The 23,069-nt window shown below is 41.9% G+C and overlaps 1 long non-coding RNA gene across 1 annotated transcript; it reads left to right on the top strand.

Annotated features, from left to right (window-relative positions):
• Nucleotides 1-9,034: 9,034 nt before the first annotated feature.
• LOC110341740 lies at nt 9,035-11,329 on the top strand. Its single transcript, XR_002383725.2, has 2 exons — nt 9,035-9,084; nt 10,827-11,329. It is a non-coding gene; the product is annotated as an uncharacterized LOC110341740 (long non-coding RNA).
• Nucleotides 11,330-23,069: the final 11,740 nt, after the last annotated feature.

The following is a 23,069-nucleotide window of genomic DNA, read 5'->3' as shown; positions in this document are numbered from 1 at the left end:
ATTATAGGTGCACACTACCCCACCTCACCCAGATGTTTATCCCATTTCTTATCATAGCCTAGAATTACATGAGGGCATATAAGGTGTGTGCATATGTACTTGAACCCCCACTCCCCCCCCCCACACACACACTAGACCTGGAGCAGAGAGACTAGGCTTGCTGCCTCTGCTAATTATATCCTGTCTAATTTAGAACACACCCATACATATGAAATGTGAGTTTCTCCTTTTACAAAATGAGAGGAAAGGATTAGATGATCCCCGGAGACTGCCCCAGCTGTAACAACTCTGACCCATGCCTGTCAGATAATTGTTTTAGGAGGATTAAAACCAGCTCTAGCCCCACATACAGGGGCTCCACAAAGGGGAACCAATGAAAATGTTTGTCCTGGGCCTGATCCACCCAATGGTTGAACTGTCATTTTCCCACGGGGACTAGCACATAGCCATCATCCGAGAGTATCCCTTGGCATTTTCAAAAGACTGCTTCCTTTGCAGAGTGGAACTCTATCCTCCGATGGCCATGCTATGTGTCTAAGATCTGTGGTAGAATATTGTTTTAAGGTGTGTGACTATGGTTTATGCTGCAATTGTTTAACTCGGTGATGCTGTGATCCTTTGCTTGTCTAACACACCTGAAGGTCTGATAAATAGCTGAACGGCCAATAGCGGGGCAGGAGCAAGGACACTCGGGGCTGGCAGACAGAGAGGATAAGTAGACGGAGAAAGGAGGGAGGAGGAGCAAGAGAACTAGGGACCAGCCACCCAGCCACCCAGCCACCCAGCCACCCAGCCAGCCATGGAGTAAGAAGGAAAGTAAGAGATTCAGAAGTAAGAAAGATAAAAGCCCAGAGGGAAAAGTTAGAGGAGTTAATTTAAGATTAGAAAAGCTGCCTAGAAACAAGTCAAGCTAAGGCCCAGTATTCACAAGAAAGAATAAACCTTTGTGTGTGATTTATTTGGGAGCTGGGAGGCGGCCCCACCCCCAAGAGCAAAAACATCACACAACAAAGATCAGATGAAGTAGTTGTACCAGTGGCCAGAGTGTTGTTAGGGAAAAGACTGTGTCAATGTCCTGGGGGTAATTTAGAAAACCTGATTTAAGAGAACAAGGCCTGCAGGGCACAGAACTTTCTGGGTGGAAGCCCGTGAGCTGCCTAGAGGTTTCTCTATATTCTTATAGACACCAGTGTGAAAGTTCAGACACTTCCCTTCCCAAATGCAAAAAGCCATCTTCCACTGCCCTCATTATGTCCTGCTGCTCAGAGAGCTAACTTCGAACTGCAATCGTTCTGTGGTATTTCTCCATTTTGTGGCTCAGGCATCAAGGCTGGGTGTGGCTGAGTGATCCTTCCATTCCACAGGACACACACAGATGTCACTTAGTGACAGCTGGATGGACTGTATGGAGAGCTCACATACAGTCCTCTTCTCATCTGGGGATGCTAGACTAGGCTTAGCTGGGGCTGTTGACTGGAGCACCCACCAAGGAGTGCTCTGGCATAGGAGTCTCTGAGCAGTTGTGCTCTTTATCCCCTTCTTATGGGGTGATCAAGGTTGAAGGCCCTCTCTAGGTGCAGACTCCTCAACCCTGCACTTCCAAGAGTCAAGAACTGTGAGGAGTAAATCATTCATTCTTTACAAAATACCCATTATCTACGTTATTTGATTATAGCAACATAGAAGAGGCCTGGACTTGAACAAGAAGCACTTATGTCTCATGGCTCCAGAGTCTAACAAGTCCAAGGCGCTAGCAGATCCAGTTTCTGGTGAAGGTTTACTTCCTAGTTTATATCTATGTGGCTTAGAAAGGAGCGAGAGCGAACATCTGTCCATTGTGTATTCTTCTGAGGCACTAATTGTATCACAGAGGCTCCATCTTCATGAACTAATTGTCCCCAAAGGCCCCCACTTTCCACTCTTCACATGGAGACAAGGCTTCAACTGTGATTTGGGAATGGGGAAATCACAAACATATGTACTTAGATTTGTAGTTTATGTGTATATTTGATGTGAGTCTTGCTTATTTATTTAGTTGAGATTTCATGAAAGTATTTATATCGCCCCTCCCTCTTGCTTCTTAAATAAATAATCCACAGTCATTTTCTCCAGTTATCAAATTTCCCCATGAACATTAGTGTTTAATGCCTACCTACTCTTCCACCACACCCAGGCCCATAGACTACCCATCAGTGAATGCATTTAGGTTGTTTGACCTGATAAATCATGATCTGAATATTCTCATCAAACTGTGCCTCTGGATTCATTATTTCATTAAGGAAGATTCTAATAGACTGCATGGTGGTGGCTCACGCCTTTAATCCAGCACTTGAGAGGCAGAGGCAGGCAGATCTCTGTGAGTTTGAGGCCAGCCTAATCTACAGAGCCAGTTCCAGGACAACTATGGCTGTTACACCGAGAAAACTTGTCTCAGAAAAAACAAACAAAAGATTCTAATGAGTAGAATTGTTAGGGTAATGGTAACACTCCCCACCTTGAATTATTTCTTGAATTATTTCTTCCTTTTAACATGTGACTTACTTTTACCTCTAGGATCTCTTTGTCTCTCACATAACTGTTTTTTTTTGTTTGTTTGTTTTTTGTTTTTTTTACAAGACATGGTTTCTCTGTATTGTTTTGGAGGCTATCGGTCCAGCCCAGCCTCGAACTCACAGAGATCCGCCTGCCTCTGCCTCCCGAGTGCTGGAATTAAAGGCGTGTGCCACCACCGCCCGGCTCATAATTGGTTCTTAACATGACCCTTTTTCTTTTTTCTGTATGTAGATAATTATTAAAGTCATAGATCCTGCAGCTGGGTGGTGGTGGTGCATGCCTTTAATCCCAGCACTCGGTAGGCAGAGGCAGGCAGATCTCTGTGAGTTTGAGACCAGCCTGGTCTACAAGAGTTAGTTCCAGGATAGCCTCCAAAGCCATAGGGAAACACTGTCTCAAAAAAACCAAAAGTCATGAATCCTGGTAAGACAGGCTAGAAGTATATAAAGTTCTCGAAAAAGGAATAAAAAATTAATTTTAAAAGACAAATAATTATTCCTAATGAACCCAAAGAAATAGACACAAAAATTAATAAAGGCTTTTTTCAATTTTAAGGAAATTTTTATTTAAAACATTTTATACATACATAAAATTTGTGAATAAGAGTAAGTAAATGCTTTATACCATTTGTATTGGTATTGTATGAGTAAACTCAGGCACTTCCCTACTCAAATATAGAGTACCCTGGGCAAACAGTAAGGGCTGTCTAAAAGCTCAATAAAATACAAAGTATGGGATTCATCTTCATTTCTCAGGACTATATATGAAAAGAAAATGTAATATTTTAGTGTTCAGTCAAAACTAGAAATTTGTCTAATGCAGTTTCAGAAAAACTCCATGACTTTTAAAGAAGGGAAACACAGTCAAAGTGACAATTCTCTTCAGTTATAAAAGAGAATGCTATCATTATTCCAGTTAAAATTCTCATTGCTTACTTTACAAAACATAAGTCAAGACTAGCATCCCTTCACAAAGATAAAAGAGTACTCAGAAAAAGAGCAATGAGAGACAGCTTTGTCTACCTCAAAGTCAACTTGATTTTAGTAGCAAAATAACACACTGGGATTTGATTTAAAAAAAAACACACACAAGCGTTAGGTAACAGAGCAGAACAGATGCATGGCAGGTTCTTAGTGTGTGTGCAAAGGCAGAATCTGTGAGATACCAAAGCCAAAGACATGGCTAGATGGTTGAATTATCATCCTTATGTAGTCCCTGTGACTAGATAAGAAGAGTTCATTTGATCCCACCCTTCTCAAGAGGGGAGTTAATGAATTAAATACATTTTAATTTATAAAGATGGATAAAATAGGATACAGAAAAATGAATAAAGTGTGTGGTAAGTATACATTTTTCAAGCAATGAAAGTCCCCTGCCTCCTCTGCAGAAGAGACTTGGTCACATATTTCAGAAGTACATTTCTTTTATTAGAAGCATCCTTGATGCTCTGTGTAGGTGACAGGTCTTTATGAGGGTGCAATAGTTAACCCTGATCATGACCACAAAGGATTTAGAGTCACCTAGGAGACAGAATTCTGGGTGTATGTTGAGGGTGTTCCCAGAGAAGTTTAACTGAGGAAGACCTACCCTGAATATGGGCAGACCATCCCATGGAAGGCATCAAACTGGAAAAAAAGGGGGGGGGCAAGCTGAGATCAGCCATTCGTCTCTCTCGGCTTCCTGATTGTGGACACGATGTGACCGATTTCTCAAGCTCCTGCCACCATGCCTTCCTGCCATGAGGGACTGTATCCCTTCTGAACTCTGGAGGCAAAAATTCACATCTCCTTCCCGAAGAGGCTTTTGTCAGGTCATAGCACCAAGAGGAGCAGTTGATACAGAAGACCTATTTATTTTAAATACACAGAGGGAGCTGGGCATGGGAAGGAATCCTGGGTGGAGAACCCTTCCTTAAAGCAAGCATTTCCTGGATACATCTATCTCTAAATCTGGACTTTCATATTCTGCTCTCTGTAGGAAGTGCTCTCTACAGATTTATCCTCTGTTCAAATTAGAATTCCTCTGTATCCATGCAACCTCGAAAATGTCATTTCTATGACAAGTCACCAAATGCATATGTTTAACAGTCCAGTCCATCAAGAATTCTAGCTCGTTTGGTCTTTTGTTCATCCTTTACAAAGTAAAGCTATCTGCCTCAGTCAGTTCAGGCTACTGAGATGAAGTGCTGCTGATTGGATGGCTTACAAACAATAGATGTATTTCTCATTGTGTGAAGGTGAATTCTGAGATCAGGGTGACAGTATGGTGGGGCTGTGGGGAAGGCCCTCTCTGGGTCACAGATTGCTGCTTTCTCATTGTGCCTTTGCATCATGGGAAAGAGGCTGAGGGAGTAAGACAGTGTTCACAGGAGCACTATTCACATTGAGAGGGTTCTGATCTCATTAGGTAATCACCTCCCAAAGGCTGCATCTCCTAATAGCATCACCTTGCAGGATAGATCACATTTGGTCCATGATAATCTCACTGAGCGCGTGCGCGCGCGCGCACACACACACACACACACACACACACACACACACACACACACACACACACACAAAGAATAAAAGTCTAAGAAGAGAGAATGTAATAATAGTACATGTCCTGATTTGCAAAGATTTCCAGGACAGAGAAGAAAAAAAACCTAAAAGTGATACTCAGTCCAGCTGGTTCAAAAAATAAAAAGAAAGCTTAAACCATAAAATTGTATATGAAATACAGATGGTGGAGGTTTAGTTAAATATAATTCATAAGAAGGGTTTGACGGGAATGCATTCATGTTAACATGTTGAATGAGTGATTAACCATGCAGAGCTGAGCTGCCTGTGAAATAGAGGCTGCTTTTAAATAATTCTCTTTTATTTTGTTTCATTTTTTAAGAAGGCCTATGTCTACATGGCAATTGTATGACTTTCAGTTTATTTATGTTCTTCTGATCCTGCCAGAGGAAGGAATGTGCTGTGTCTTACTGAAGGCCACTTCGAGAGGGCAGTCCCAGCCAGGCTCCTACATTTCAACGCCAGGCTTTCTTGAACCCAGTCTGATCACTTCTTCAGTAACGATGATTGGGCCCGATGACCACCTCTAGTTCTGACATCTTGTAATCTTTGGGGAAATTCCTTTTTTCCCCTAAGCAGTCACAGAAAAGACAATTTAGTCAGCCTAGCAGATATGTACTGATGATGTTCAAATGCTTTCCTTTCTTTCCATGTCTGTGTGTCTTGGACAAATTCTTTAGCATCTCTAAGATTCAATTTCCCTTCTGTAAAATGGAGCCAAGAAGGGCAACCATCTCCTGAAACAACTGAGAGCTAAGAGCTTAAATTCATAACGTTGTCTGGACAGGATGTGTTCTGTGTCCTTGAGCAGGGAGGGCAGTGAGGGCACACACATTATTGTGGGTGGATTTTTAAAATTGAACTCTAAACATTTAGTGAATATTTTCCCACTTATACAAGTCTGTTCACAAATGCATTTGATTTCTGAACAACACTGTGTTATTGTGAGCAGGCATTAGCTTCTCCATTATATGGGGAAGGCAGCCAAGGCTCGGGGTGGCAGCTAGGGTCAACTGAAAAGAAGCTGTGGAGTCAGAACTTAAGCACATCATCCACTGTTCATTTTACAAAACACTTGAGGACATGCTATCTGTTGGATACTGTGCTAACTGTACCGGTAAGCAGATGGATCAGGATGCTTAGAGGATCCAGCAGAGCTGTAAACAGTCAAGCCCGTTAGAGTGCAAGCAGCCCAGTCATTCAGAGTTGCTGTCTCAGTCTGTGCTCAGCACTTAGTATGGTATAGCCCATGTGAGTTACTAACACCTCACTGACTAAGTTTCTCCGCCTGTAAGAAGGCAAACACAATGTTTTTTTGGAGGCCAATAACGCAGAAGGACTTCAGAGGAACATCACCTTGACAAACCCATCACTGTGCAGGCCAGAATTCTTACAACAGGACACCTTCAGTCCCAATTGCCTCTGCAGGATGAGTTAGAGTTTTAAAGCTGATGTCATAATTGCCTGAGCATAAGCTATGATGATCTCTATCACCTCAACTCGTAACCCTTAGTGATGAAGGAAACCATAGTTGCCTGAATACCCTCATATTGTCATAAACAGAGAATTCTTGCTTCCTAGTGGTCCAAACCCTAACAAGCACTCTCAGGATGCTAGATCGGGATTGCTAAAGTATCCCTATATTTCTGTTTTCTTTATATTTAATGTTGATATTTTTGTCATTTGTTTTTTTGAGACAGGGTTTCTCTGTGTAGCATTGGAGCCTATCCTGGCACTCACAGAGATCCACCTGCCTCTGCTTCCCGAGTGCTGGGATTAAAGGCATGCATCACCAATGCCCGGTTCCTTCATGCTGATTCTTATTGACTTAAGTTTTTTTCAACATTATGACAGTTTTAACACTACAATATTGTGATGGTTTTAAAACAAAATATCCCTTGAAGGATCATGCTTTAAATGCTTGGTCCTTAGCCATTGGGGGAAATTATGGAAATGGGATGTTGCAGGAATAACTAGATTTCTAAGGATGTATCCTTAGAGCTATCCTGTTCCTGTCCCTTCTGTATGTCTGTTGGGGGGGGGAGTTCCCACCCACATGAGATGAACACCCTGGTTCTCCCCACACTGCCACCACCATGATGCTGTACCTTGCCATAACCCCAGAAATTCAGAACTGAGTAACCGTGGACTGAATCTTCTGAAACTGTAAGCCAAAATAGATTTTCCTCCTTATGATATTTCTGACAAAATGCTGTTACAACTACAAAAAATAGTAGCTGACATAAAAAATTGGTACCAAAGAAGTGCTTTGACTAAATCTGATCACATGATTCTTAAGCTTTTGAACTGATTTGCAGCCAGAATTTGGAAGGGTCTGAAGACAAAGGCTGAAGAAGAATGTTGTGAATACTACATGAGGGATTTGTGTGTAATCCCAAAAGATCTTAACAGGGCTTGGGATATAGACCAATAGTAGAGCACTTGCCTACCTACCATGTGTGAGTCCCCAAGGTTAATTCCTAGCACCTTAAAAAAAAGGATTAGATGCCGGGCGGTGGTGGTGCACGCCTTTAATCCCAGCACTCGGGAGGCAGAGGCAGTCGGATCTCTGTGAGTTCGAGGCTGGGCTGGAACGATAGCCTCCAAAACAATACAGAGAAACCCTGTCTCGAAAAACCAAGAAAAAGTATGTATGGTTAAAAAATGGAATACACACACACACACACACACACACACACACACACACACACACACCAGTATTGGCTTGGATCCATGATGGACTCTAACCTATAAAATGTAATAAAATTTCTACTTCCCAAGTTGCTTTTGGTCATTTTCCTGGCCAGTGTTTTGTCAATTTATTACAATCTAGAGTCATTTGAGAAGAGGGAACCTCTACTGAGAAAATGCCCCATCAGATTGGCCTCTGGGCAAGTCTGTAGGACATTTTCATAATTAGTAATGATTGTGGGAGGGCCCAGCTTACTCAGAGGAGTCTTACCCTTATGCAGGTGGTCCTGAGTTACAGAAGAAAGGAGGCTGAGCATCTCAGGAGGAGCAAGCCAGTAACCAGTGCTCCTCCATGGCTTTTGCTTCAGTTCTGGAGCTGGCTCCTGTCAGTGAAGAAGTGTGACATGAGAGTTGTAAGATGATGTAAACCCTTTCCTCACAAGTTCCTTTGTTCATGGTGTTTTATCACAGCAACAGAAACATACCTAAGACAGCCATGGTTATTATCACAGCAACAGAAAACTATAGGACAGTAGACAGACATGCTCCAAAACTCCCATGGGTTGGGGGTCAGGATCATTCCAGTTGCTGCAGTGACTTTGTAACACAACTGTTGTACCAAAGGATGCAATATATCAATATATTTTAAATATTTATTTGACATCTATTTAAACTCCTCCAATCACAGTGCATACAGTCTTAACTGTCAGAGGGTGGTGAGGGATTGATGCTTCTCTCCATTGTAAGGATCGTGGCCAACGATGCTATAGCAAATATATATAATTATTAGTATATAACAATTCACAGGTTAATAGGAGAAAATGTGACAACAGAAGGCAGAAGGGATACTAGTTGGGTGAAGGAAAGGAACTAGCAAGAGGAAGGCAGGAACACAGAGGAAGCCAGTGAGGGAGGGTATACTCCTGGCTGGTTTGTGTGTCAACTTGACACAAGCTAGAGTCATCAGAGAGGAAGGAGCCTCAGCTGAGGAAATGCCGCTGTGAGATCCAGCTGTAAGATGTTTTCTCAATTAGTGATCAACAGGGGAGGGCACAGTCCATGGTGGGTGGTGCTATCCTTGGGCTAGTGGTCCTGGGTTCTATAAGAAAGCAGGCCAAAAAAAAAAAAAAAAAAAAAAAGAAAGCAGGCCAAGGAAGCCATGGGAAACAAGCCAGTAAACAGCTCCCCTCCATGACCTCTGTGTCAGCTCCTGCCTCCGGGTTCCTGCCCTGCTTGAATTCCTGTCCTAACTTCCTTCAGTGATGAACAGCAATGTGGAGATGTAAGCTAAAAACTCCTTTACTCCCCAATATCCTTTTTGGTCATGGTGTTTGGTTACTTTAATAGAAACCCTAAATAAGACAAATTGGTACCAGTGTAGTGGGGTAATATTGTAACAGTCCTGACCATGTTTTAGGGAGGATGTGGAAGAACTTTGAAACTTTAGGCTAGAAAAGCCCTGAGGTTAAGAGCTCTGTGGAACTTGGAAGATAAAAGTGTTGAGAGCAGTGTAGAGGATGGAGGCCTGGCTTGTGAAGTTCCAGAGGGAAGTTAAAAGACTCTATCGAGGCTATTTGTTATTTTGAACTAAGATTCTGTGATTCTGGTTACTTGGGTCTGAAAAATTAAGCTGTGATTAACAAGACACCAGAACTATTAAAGCAACATTTTGGTTTGCTGGGCTAATTGATGCTGGTTAGCTAGAGATAAGAAATTAGTGGTGATTAAGAAGAGAAAGGAGATGGTTAGTGGTTGCACACACCTTTAATCCCAGCACTTGGGAGGCAGAGGCAGGCAGATCTCTGTGAGTTTGACCAGTTTACAGGACAGGCTCCAAAGCTACACAGGGAAATGCTGGAGGAGAAGGAGGGGGGAGGAGGAGAAGGTGGAGGCGGTGGAGGAGGAGGAGAGGAGGAGGGGAGGAGAAGAGAAGAGGAGAAGGTTGAGAAGAGAAGAGAAGGTTGAGAAGAGAAGAGGAGGAGAAGAGGAGAGGAGAGGAGGAGAGGAGAGGAGGAGAGGAGGAGGAGGAAAAGGGAAGAGGAGAAGGAGAAAGAGGAAAACTTGCATACAAGTACAAGGAAAGGGTGTGGCTTCATAGTGATGTGCTTGTGTGTCGAGTTGACAAAGGGTCAGTTGTAATGGCTGGTTTGTGTGTCAACTTGACACAGGCTAGAGTCATCAGAGAGTAAGGAACCTCAGCTGAGGAACTGCCTCCTTGAGATATAGCTGTAAGGTGTTTTCTCAATTAGTGATCAATGGGGAAGGACCCAGCCCATGGTGGATGGGGCCACTCCTGGACTGGTGGTCCTGGGTTCTATAAGAAGGTAGGCTGAGGAAGCCAGGAAGCAGCACCCCTTGATAGTCTCTGCACCAGCTCCTGCCTCCAGGATCCTGCCCTGTTTTGACTTCCTGTCCTTACTTCCTTCAATGATGAACAGCCAAATAAACCCTTTCCTTCCTAACTTGCTTTTTGATCATGGTGTTTGGCCTCAGCAATAGAAACCCTAACTAAGACAGAGGGGCAAAAATGAGAACAAAGCATAACAACACATACAAACCCAAAATTTAATTTTAAGCTTTTTTTGTAATAGGAGAAGAGCATAATAAATTTATGTGGTGAGAATTTTGGGGTTTGATGACACATGCCTTTAATCTCAGCACTTGGGAAGCAGAGACTATCAAATCTCTGTGAGTTGGAGGCCAGCCTAGTCTTACATAGTGAGTTCCAGGACATCCAGAGCTACAAAGAGAAACCCTGTCTCAAAAAAAACCATTTTTTTTCATGATAGGGTCTGAGGATGTAGCTCAGATCATAGAGTATGTGCTTAACATGCTAGAGATCCATAGTGCCATGCCACATGAACTGTATGTGTTGGTACATGCACATAGACCCAGAATTTAGGAAATGGAGCAGGAAAATCAGGCAGTCAGATCATCCTTGGCCATACAGCAAGTTTAGATTATATCTGGGGTATATGGGATCATATCACAAAGACAAAAAAAGCAAAATATTTTCAATTTCAGGTGATCCTTTCAACAAGAAGAAAAAAAATGGAAAATTGTCTGTTTTAACGTTTGGATTTGATGAAAAATATATAAGCCTCTACTAAGATGTTTGGGCCTCATGGTAATGTCTGAAGGAAGAACCCAGACCTGTCTGATCATATCATTCTGGTTATCTCTGTGCAGCGTTTCTTGCTCCTGGAACTGGGCCGGGACCCTTCGGTGATGAGTCATACATTCTACTGTAAGACACAGTAAACCAGAGGATTTCTTCATGGTCAGTTTTACTCACAAAGAAAGAGGAAGGTTTTAAGGACATTTCTGCTTTATTATTGACTTTGGAACAGAGGAATTCTAGGTTCTGTCGGCAGGAGGACAGAAGATTTGCATTGGTTGGTGTTAATTCTTTTCTGGGCCCCAATACTGTATACTTAAAAAAAAATACTGTATACTTTGACCAACTCTTCTATGTATAAAGAAAAAGCTCTTCCCAAGGTAACATTAAAATAAGTATCCATTAAAAATTGTCTACATTTGGCTTTCCCATTTGAATGAACAATCACCATTTGGACTTGGACTCCAGCACACTGCACCCTGCAGTTAAAGGGCTAGAGAAATTCTGTCCTTCTCTTCTCCATGGAGTGTTCCTGGATGCCTGTCTCTTCCATATTTAAATCCTGGGCTAGGTCACCAACAAGGCGGAGACGAGAGACCTCTGGGTACATCTTACCTTCTTAAAAGCAGGGCACTGCATAAATAACGGTGCATCGGAATGGACAGACGTGCGGCTGACAACAAATGCGGTTTTAATTTGTGGGAAGGAAATACTGTTGGAAAAAGGAAGTTCTCCGTGTTCTGTGAAGCTTTACACTGCGGTGAGGCTTAGAGTGCTGGAGAAAGCACTTCAGGATCAGAGCCAGCCATGTTATTAGTAATTTGTTTGCTTTCCCACACGTGGCAGGTAATGCAAGTCTTGGCTCTGTGGTCCAGGTGGCTAGCTCTGCCAGGAGAGATTCGGAGGCACTTCTGAGATGGGTATCACATGGGTAGCTGCAGGGTAGTAAGAACTGCTTAAGCTGGGGTGGAGGCTTCTCATCATCTGGACAAAACATATTTTCAGGGTTATCTGACAGTAGGGTACTCTGCAGCCAAGACTCATTGGGTACCTGTGGGCATGCACTACATGAAGATGTCATAGTGATATCTATTTCATAAAGTTGATTCATGCTAATAAGCATAACTTCAAATATAATTATTAATTGGGCAATAATCCAAGGAAACACAGCAAAGAAACATTCAGTTGAGTATACAGTATCAAGTAAGTTACCAATGCATGGGCAAGTGGAATTTCTTTCCCCCAGGTAACCCTGGGAAAGTGCGTGTTAAGGATACTAGGGAAACTATCAAGACTTCTCCTCATGAACCTGGAGTTATTGATGACTTGGCACTTCTTCCAGCTCAAATCTGGGGTGCAGTAGCTCTGACAACCAGAGAAAAGTCCTGGGTCACAGAGGTAAGTACTGGCAACTGGAAATTAACCATGCAGGATGCTGATGTGACCAGTAAAGACGGATACTAGTGGACAAAGTTTTAAAGTCAATGTCTAAGATACTGGATAATACATGAGTCACCATATAGGCTTTCTATGTGGGTTCCAGGGACAGAATTAAGCTTGCAAGACTGTCCAGCTTGCACAGCCAGTGAGTCTACCAGCTAAGGCATCTTCCCAACTCTGAGAATGTTTTTAAAATAAGCATGTTTAGGAACTGTGGAATGCAAAATGAAGGACTTGAATCCCTAACAAATTTAGGCAGATGTTAATAACAAGGAATAATAAAGAGACTAGTAAGAGGAGATAATGAAAGACAGTGTTTGGAAAGATAATGGCTGAGAATATTGCATAATTGTAAACAAAACCTTACATCAAAAGTATTTGCTTTATCAAACAAGATGAAATAAAAATGAAACCACACCAAAAATAACACAATGAAAGAACAGAATATAAATTCCAGAGGGAAAATCTCAGGAGTTACCAGTGAGCAAGAGCAATCTGGTTACCTAAGATGTAATAAGAAGCCAGCAGTCTCAGACTTTCCAGAAGCAATAACAGATGTTAACAGGCCCGGAGCAATCATTTCACAGTGGCGAGGGTAAAATAGACAACTGCAGAAGAATGAGACCAAGTCAAGACCCCAGGAATTCATTCTCCAGCATTCCCTGTTAGCAGGTATACCTCAGCAAGCATTGATGTGATCTCAAAGAGATGCCATAGGAAATGTGAGTGAAATCACTAACATAGAAGTATCATTGTTTTCTAACTGTATTCTAAGTGTTTAAAAGATGAAATTAAAATCTAGAGATGGGGCCTACGAGATGGCTCAGCTGACAAAGGCACTTGAGTTATGTCAGGCGATCTGGGTTTCCTGTCCATGGTTCACATGGTAGAAGGTAAGAACGGAGTCTCACAAGCTGTCCTTTGACCTCCACCCATACCATGCTATATGTATATTTAACTACTAATATGTAAAATTTCAGTAATGTATTATTCATAGTTGTCAAAAACTGGAAACAAGGTAAGTCTATAGTAAGTAAACAGATAAATAATGTAATATATTCATACCATATGGCATTATTTAGGGAAAAAGTAGACTGAACTTTTACAAATACATACAAATGTTGAAGGTATGTTGAATGAAAAGAGCCAGATCCAAGAGAGAATGTAAATAATGTATGATTCCATTTATTCATTTATATGACATTCAAGAACAAGCAAGACTTATTTTGCATCGGTAGAGGTTTTGCCTCACTGGAGACACTTATTGGGAAAGGTCACAGGGAATCCATGGCATAATGCAAATGTTCCACCTTGACCTTTTATAGTTTGTTGAGCTACATCTTAAAGTTCTCTGAAAATTATAAACCACCTTTTAAACACCCTCCACCAAGACAGAAATTATGTAAGAGGTGACAAGCATCCTCGGTAAAACTCCCATGGCTGATTATTTTGAACTTGTGGTCACTCATATCCAAACAGCAAAGAGTAATGATGAAGACACAATGCTATAAGGAGTAGAAGAAAATGGAAAGTGACCTTTATTATAAATCTTTAGAAAACGGGAAAGAATATGTTGGGTAAAAGGCAAGGGAAATTAAAATTAAGGAAGCTCTGAGAACAAAAGAGACTCATTAGACATTTAAAGTATATCTTTAGAAAATGCAGCCAAAGAGTGGAGAACAAAGGTCATTTCCTGGAAATCAGAATGAAGAACAAAGAGATGTAAAATTAGGAGGAAACGCACAATTAGAAGATGCAGTTAAAAGATGCACCATCTGAGTAGGGCATCCATAGTGCCAAAGGCTCCCCCAAAGGTCTATGAGCTTGGAGAGGAGAAAGTACATTTTAGTTTTTCCTAACTTCCAACAGATGCATAGTGTTGCTTCTCTTAAGATGGAAGCACAAAGCACAGTGTTTGCAACACTGTCACCAACAGAATCCATAGACATTTAAAACCGTATTAACAGTGATTTCCAGCATCTTGACATTAGTTTGCACTCAGCAGTACTTTTATAGCAAGGAGCATTGAACTTTCTACTGGGCCTTATTTAAGCACACATATGTAATTATATTCTTGATTTATACCTCTTTTTCTAAAGACAGTTTCATGTAGCCTAGGTTGCCCTCATACTAACTTGTGTACCTGAGGATGACTTTGAACTTCTGATCCTCCTGGTTCTGCCTCCCAACTGGCAGCATTGCAGGCATGTACTGCCATTCCTGCCTGGTTCATGTAGTTCTCCGAACTGAATCCATGGCGTCATCCATGCTAGACAAGTGCTCCCCATCTGGGCCTCATCCAACCCTCTTTCTTTTTTTTTTTTTTTCTTTTTTTTTATTAATTTTTTTTAATTTTCCATTTTAAATTTAGATAAGAAACAAGGTTGCTTCACAAGTCAGTACGAGGTCCCTCTCCCTTTCCCTCCCCTCCTCCCATGCCCTCCCCCCATCCCCCCCGTTATCCCCTCATTCCCCCAGGGAGGGTGAGGCCCTCCATGGGGGTGTCCATAGTCTGTCATTTCATATAGGGCAGGGCCTAGACCCTTCCCCAAGAGTTCAGGGTGAGAGTGCACCTCACATTGTTCTATGGGAGTCCAGAGACCGTGTGTATACTTGGGATGGGTACTGATCTGCTGTCCAAGGCTCAATAGATTACCTAGGCCTCCTCACTGACACCCAGATTCAGGGGGTCTTGATCAGTCCCATGCTGGATTCCCAGGCTGATGCCTGGGATTCAAGAGTTAACCTTTGTCTGGTCAGCTGTTTCTGGGGGTTCAACCAGCCCAGTCTTAATCCCTTTGATCATCAGTCCTCCCTCTCTGATACTGGCTTTCTTGAGTTCAGCTCAGTACTTAACCAGCCAGTAAATGAAGTTTCTGTTTCCCAGACTCTCTGGCAATAGGATTGTAGGCTGGCACTCCCCAGATCTATGTCTAAAATCCATATATGAGAGAGTACATGCCATGTTTCTCTTTTTGTGACTGGGTTACCTCACTCAGGATGGTTTCTTCTAGTGTCATCCATTTGCCTGGGAATCTCATGATTCCATTATTTTTTTCTGCTGAATAGTACTCCATTGTGTAGATGTACCACATTTTCTCTATCCATTCTTCGGGTGAGGGACATCTAGGTTGCTTCCAAGTTCTGGCTATTACAAATAAAGCTGCTATGAACATAGTGGAACAGACATCTTTGTTATATGAATGGGCATCTTTTGGATATATGCCTAAGAGTGGAGTTGCTGGGTCTTGTGGTAGGTTTATTCCCATTTTTCTGAGGAATCTCCATACTGCTTTCCAAAGTGGCTGAACCAGTTGGCACTCCCACCAGCAATGGAGGAGTGTCCCCCTTTCACCACATCCTCTCCAGCATAAATTGTCATTGGTGTTTTTGATTTTAGCCATTCTGACAGGAGTGAGATGGTATCTCAGAGTTGCTTTGATTTGCATTTCCCGGATGGCTAAGGATGTTGAGCACTTTCTCAGGTGCCTCTCAGCCATTTTAGACTCCTCTATTGAAAACTCTCTATTTAGTTCTGCAGCCCACTTCTTAATTGGGTCCTTTGCTGTTTTGGAGACTTGCTTCTTGAGTTCTTTGTAAATTTTGGAGATCAACCCTCTGTCAGATGTGGGATTAGTGAATATTTTTTCCCATTCTGTGGGCTGCCTTTTTGTCTTGCTGACTGTGTCCTTTGCCTTACAGAAGCTTCTCAGTTTCAGTAGGTCCCATTTATTAATTGTTGATCTCACTGTCTGTGCTACTGGTGTTATATTGAGGAAGCTGTCTCCTGTACCAATTCGTTCAAGGGTACCACCCACTTTCTCTTCTAAGAGGTTCAGTGTGGCTGGATTTATGTTGAGGTCTTTGATCCATTTGGACTTAAGTTTTGTGCATGGCGATAAACATGGATCGATCCGCATTTTTCTACATGCCAGTCTCCAATTATGCCAGCACCATTTGTTGAAGATGCTTTCTTTATTCCATTGTATATTTTTAGCTTCTTTGTCAAAGATCAGATGTTCGTACGTGTGTGGGTTAATACCCGGATTTTCAATTCGATTCCATTGGTCTGCCTGTCTATTTTTGTGCCAATACCAAGCTGTTTTCAGGACTATAGCTCTATAATAGAGCTTGAGGTCAGGGATAGTGATGCCTCCGGATGTTGCCTTGTTGAACAGGGTTGTTTTGGCTATCCTGGGTCTTTTGTTTTTCCATACAAAATTGATTATTGTTCTTTCAAGGTCTGTGAAGAACTGTGCTGGGATTTTAATGGGGATTGCATTGAATCTGTAGATTGCTTTTGGCAGGATTGCCATTTTTACTACATTGATCCTACCTATCCAAGAGCATGGGAGATCTTTCCATTTTCTGAGGGCTTCTTTAATTTCTTTCTTTAAAGATTCAAAGTTCTTACGATACAGGTCTTTCACTTGTTTGGTTAGCGTTACCCCAAGGTATTTTATGTTGTTTGTGGCAATTGTAAAGGGTGATGTTTCTCTGATTTCTCTTTCAGCCCTTTTATCATCTGTATATAGTAGGGCTACTGATTTTCTTGAGTTGATCTTGTAGCCTGCCACTTTGCTGGAGGGCTGGAGGGATAGCTCAGCCGTTAAAGGCTAGGCTCACAACCAACCCTCTTTCTTGATGTTTCATCAGTTGCATTTCAGCAGGAATGTTCTTTCACAAACTTACACATCTTGATTTTTACATTCAAAATAAGATTGTGATGTCAGGCAAGATGGTGAATGCTCTCATCCACCTACTTGAGTGTGTAAGGTGAGGGGATCAAGGACTTAAACTCAGGAATCCGGGACTAATGTGAGCAGCATGAAAAGACCGTGTCTCTCAAGTTATTATTCATGACACAAAAAAAACCTACAAGAACATTCAATCTAAAAATTGCATGTTCTAGAGAGAACATAAGATAGCCAGAGAAAATTTGGCAATGAGATGAAAAGGGAAAACTTTCTAGAACGGGAGGGCCCATGTGGGTCCTCGACATGCTCAGGACAACAAGGAAAATAGCTACATTAGTGTTGAGTATCATAAAGTTGAAGATCCTGTGTGACAAGGAAAAGGCCTCCAAAAAACTGCCCCCAAAGGACACAGAGTGGCATACAAAGAACTGGGCATCAGAATGTCCTCAGACTTCTCCAGCAAGCACTGGAAACCGGAGGGAGAGGGAACAAAGCCTGGGAATTGTGAGGATAAGTTCTTCCAACCCAGGGTTTTATTGCAGTCAAGTTATCAATCTTAACTACAGTGTGTTTGAAGTAAGAAAGTTTCCAGCAGAACAGCAATGCAACATGGGAGAAGCGAAGGACATGGAACCCTGCAGAGCATCAATACAGCATGGAGAAGAAACCTGTAACTGGTCAGAATGCCAAGAAGAGATGGGAGCTCTGCTCTAAATGGAACTTTTATATGACCCCCTCTGAGGCTCAGGGAATGTCACAGAAGATGGGAATAATGGTTACAAGGGCCAGAGGACTGAGGGACAGGAGGCAAATTGCTGTCTTCTGTTCAGGCCGTGGGTGTTGCACACGCAGACTCACTGCAAGCTGTACTTATCTACAGTTTAGTGGTCAACATTCATGGGGGAGGGCTCCATGAGGTCCCACTCTTCCAGAGGATTAGCTGCCAACTAAAGATTGCTAGGGGAAGAGGTTATTTTCTCCATGGAGTAGCCACTGGTAAGTTGCCCGTGCTCCTGTATGTAATGTCCCTCCTACACTTTAGCCAGTAACTCTAAACGCATGAGTCACACACAAAAAGAAAGCATGAAAGTTGGAGGGGACCTGCCAGGAAGAAGAAGGGTTTTGGTGGAAGGCTAAAGAAGATGAGAGAGTGGAAATGGAGGTGAAAATAACAAATCCATTAAGTACATGTATTTTAAAATGGAAAAATATTTGAAATATGGGAGTAAATACTTAAAGGACTATCTTGAAGAATGAATGACTGATTGTTACCTTGGAGTTTCTCAGTCTTGATACTACCAATCCATCCCCAACTCATGTTGGAAATAGTCCCTACATTCATGTGAAGGCCATTTAGAGGTGGAAGCTTTAGGGGGTAATCAAGACTAGATAAGTCATGAGGCTGGGGCTCCCATGGTGGCATTAGTGCCTCTGTAGGAGGGAAAGAAGAGACCTGAGCTGGCATACTTGCTCTGTCTTGCCATGTGATGTCCTCTACCATGTCATGATGCAACAAGAAGGCCCAAGCAGCTATTGGCACAGCTTTGGGTTTTCTGGCTTTCAGAACTATGAGCCAAATAAATTTCTTTAGGAACTGACTGACTGATCTTGGGAAATTTGTTACAGCATCAGAAGTTGTTCTAAACCACCTATTATAATAAAATCAAAAACATATTTCAAACCTCAATAGTATTCACAGGCACCAATGATAATCAAGTAGAAGATTCAATGTTTAACATTATACTGCTCAGTTAGGCCAGTACACACCTGTAATTCCAGCATACGAGAGGCTTTCACCAGCCAGGAAGATATGAAATTGTCTCTGGATAAAACTCCAACATAAATGAACAAAACTAAAATGAACAAACACATGCATCTTACAATGTAGCTCAGGGCTGGTCTAGCGCTTCCTGTCTTAGCCACAGATTCTGGGATTGCAGCTGGATCCCACCATCCCACACTTGCGTAACTGATGCAGTAGTTATAACCATGATCACATATGAAGACAGGACCGCATGAGGCAGGAAACTCATCCCAAAGTCATTTATAAATTAAGTTAGAGTAATCTCCATAGAATTTTGACTGGGTTTGGCAAACTGGTCTAGAAAATAAAGAGAAGGGGAAATGTCTGGAGTAATGGAGGAGACTAGAGACCAATGTCGTAACACACGGAACTTAATGGAGCTGGAATGGTATGTCTTGGAGAAGGTAGACTATTTCCTAAAAAATCCTGGAAGAACTGCTTCCCTTATGAAATGCAATCTCTGTCACGTATCCAGTTCTAGAAGTTGGATGAGGCACAATCCTCTATCCTATCTGCTCGGGAAGCTAAAATCTGGGGAGTGCTTAAGCCCAGATGTTTAGGGCCAGCCTAGACAATAACCCTGTGTATGAAAAAAAAATCAATCTGGCCAAGTTTGGTGATGTACGCCTATAAGCCCAGCACACATAAGACCAATACACCTATCAAGAGTTGAAGATAAACCGGAGCTCCATGGTGAAAGTGCTCAAACAAAAAAATATATTAAATATAAAAGACAATTATTTTTTGAGGTTTAGAAAGAATCTTCTGTAGTCTTTCCATTTTTTTATTTTTGCATAGATGGATGTTTTGCTTACATGCATGTAGATAAACCATGTGCATGCCTAGTGACCGAGTAGTCCAGAAGACTGGATCACCTGGGACCAGAATTACAGACAGTTGTGAGCTGTCATGTGGGTGTTGGGAGTCAAACTCAGGTCTTCTGGAAGAGCAGCCAGTGCTCTTACCCAGCAAACCATTGCTCCGGTCCCAGGAAGAAATCTTAAGAGATAAAAAACACAAGCCAGGCATAGTGGCACAAACCTGTGGTCCCAGTACTCAGGAGGTGGAAGCCAGAGGATCAGGAGTTCAAGGTCAATCACCACCATATCACCATATGGCGAATTTGAGGCCAGCCTAGGCTACATGTGACTCCATCTCAAAAGCAAAAAAAATTGAATAAATCATAAGGCATAAATTGGAATAGAAATAATTGGCAAATCTTACTAAATTAAAATTTAAGACATAAAACTACTGTCATATATAAAATCAAGCCTGTCAGAGAGAGGGGCTTAGGATGTATGTGAGTGGCACAGGAATAGATTTCAGTGTATTTTAACTCTCACAGATCAGTAAGATAAGAATAAACTTCCTATTTTCATGCCCTGATCTCTGTCCTCCCACGTGCCCCTGCCAAACCCACAGCACTCCCCATAAAAATGCTCTGCAAAATGGCAGGAGATGTTTGCTTTCTGCTCTCTATACCCTCATCAACAGCACTCTTCCCGTTCTAGTCCCGCTCTCTAAGGGAGCAGAATATACATATTATATATTATATCACTACATATTATATATTATATATAGCCACACACACATACATATACATATATATTTATTGATATTTAAAACAATGACAACTAAACCACACAGGAGATACTGCTTGGTCCCTGAGACTTGAGGCTTCAAGTCAGAGTAGTCTCAGAAAAGTTGTATCTTAGTCCATAAGGGGGATGCCTCAGTAGTCACAGCCTGACGCTGGATAAGATCCTGGAGAGCGTCTCATCCTTGTTCAAGAATGTAAGCTTGGAAACACTGATTCTGCTTTCTCTGAAGGAATCAGCAGTGGCAGCAACAACAGGGTAAATCAGGTCTATGGGGGGAGGGAGGGCCAAGCGAGCAGAAGATGAGAATAACCTACCTTCTGAAATCCACCTTTTCATTTGGGCTGCTACCCAAGGGCACTGCCGACAATTGGGGTGGGCCTTCTGATGTCAATCAAGGCAAGCACGACAGTTCTTCAGGTAAAGTTCCCTACTCAAGTGACTTCTAAGTTGTGTCAAGTTGACATTAAAACCAACCACAATGCCTTCTCAATTTTCATTCTTCCAGTTCTACTCCTTGCTAACCAATAGCACCAAAAATAACAAATTCATTCATTGAAATTCCTTCTCAGACCACATAGTCAAAGAAGCCCATGGTGGGAAAGTGGCCCCCAACAGCAAAATGGGAAAGATGGGTATTTTTCCAGCAACTCCCATCATTCACCATGTGTATAACCATGCTTTCTGTTCACCTTCCTGAAAGCCTACCCTGACAAATCTCATTGACCCAGGAAGTGTGCACATGCCTCTGGAGTTGTGTGAGAGAGCCCTCACTACTTTTTTGTGTGCTGCCTATATATGCATTGGTATGAGGCCAGCTACTAGAGCCTGGTCAACCTAACAGGGGCCACAATTGCTCATTCTCATTCATCAACACAGTGAGCCAAATCAGTGCTGTTTGCCCATTTTTTTAATATGGGTAAGACAAACATTGAGAACTTAAGTATTTGTGTTTGGGATATATGAAGTGGCTTTCCTCCTAGAAGCCTATTAATTATCAAACTGAAAATGTCCTGCACACCCCCAAGAACAGAGCAATATAATAAACCCTTGGAACTTTGACCATTGAGATCCTTAAATGTTGCAATGGGTTATGTATTTTACACACAGCTTATTTTATAGGACCTCAATAAGATCATTTCAACCATTGATATAGGGCAAGAGGAATGACCAAATACAGTCCCATGCATCTTTCCAAGTCCATAATTTTAAGAATGTTATGCAAAAAAAAATCTGTTAACCTTTGTATTTCTCTTCAAAACACATTTTGCATACTGGACTCTCCATGTATTTGTATGCATATGTTTCTGAAGAGCTTTTAATCTAGGTGCCCTCCAGCTAGCTACAATTACTTCCACATCCCTTCTCCAGGATCATGCCTGTGCATCAACTGATGTCAAAAATTATAGGTGGCAAAGCAGATTAACAAAATCTTGCATAAAGCAGATAAACTTAGAACTTAGTGATTCATATACATACATATATAAGAAAAGAAATTAATGATTAAATACAGGTCAATGAATATGAAAACGCTATCTCTTTATTTGGAAACCATATCAAATGAACTAATAGTTGGGAAAATTAAAATAGCATAGAGTACACTAGTATCTCAGTTACTAAGATCCACTGCTGTCAATATTGTGCACCATAGCTTTAGTGCTTGTGCTCTCTCTCTCTCTCTCTCTCTCTCTCTCTCTCTCTCTCTCTCTGATCTCTGAGTGTCTCATATATACACACACTTTTTTCTGATGAATTTGTAAGGTACATACATCATTATCCATTATTCTCCAATATTTGAGTGTATATTTCATAGCGACAGAACATTCTATTATATAACTGCACCGCAGTTATCAAATTGATATATTCTGGTTGATTCAATATTCCAACCATCCATGTTCTGGGTTTTCAGCTAACCCAATAATGTCTTTTATATTTCCTCCCTCCTTTCCACTGGAGGATCAGTCTAGAGTTAGTTGTTTTTCATCTCCTTTATGTCTCTCCAGCCTCCTCAGATTGGAGTGTTTCTGCATCTTCCTTTGCCTTTTGATTGTGAATACCTTTTAAGAACATGAATACGCCTCCCTCTTATAAATAGAGAATTCTTCATTTTGGCTCCTATGATATCTCTTTGTAATTCTAGTGAGATCATATGTACTTCGAGCTGGAATACTGCAGAGTTGTCTGTGATGGCTAATCTTGGTTGTCAGCTTGGGAAGACAAAAGCTCAGTTGAAGAGTTGCCTTCAGCAGGTTGGCCTGTAGGCATGGCTGTGGGGCATTGTGTTGGTAGTTCACTGATGTGGGAGGTCCCATCCCACCGGAGGATGCACTGCCCTGGGCAAGTGGTCCTGTGTTATATAAGAAAGCTGGCTAAGCATGACAAGGGAACAAGCCAGTAAACAGCACTCCTCCATGGTCTGTGCTTCAGTTACTGCCTTGAGCTCCTGCCCTGGCTTCCTTCCATGATGGACTCTAACCCTTTCCTCCCCAAGTTGCTTTTTTTTTTAAGATTTATTTATTTATTACATATACATGCCAGAAGAGGGCACCAGATTGAATTATAGATAGTTGTGAGCCACCATGTGGTTGCTGGGAATTGAACTCAGGACCT

Source organism: Mesocricetus auratus, unplaced genomic scaffold, assembly GCF_017639785.1.
Source record: "Mesocricetus auratus isolate SY011 unplaced genomic scaffold, BCM_Maur_2.0 Super-Scaffold_6730, whole genome shotgun sequence".
NCBI lineage: Eukaryota > Metazoa > Chordata > Mammalia > Rodentia > Cricetidae > Mesocricetus > Mesocricetus auratus.
Note: the sequence above shows the minus strand (reverse complement) of the source record. Positions and strands in the feature narration are given on the sequence as shown.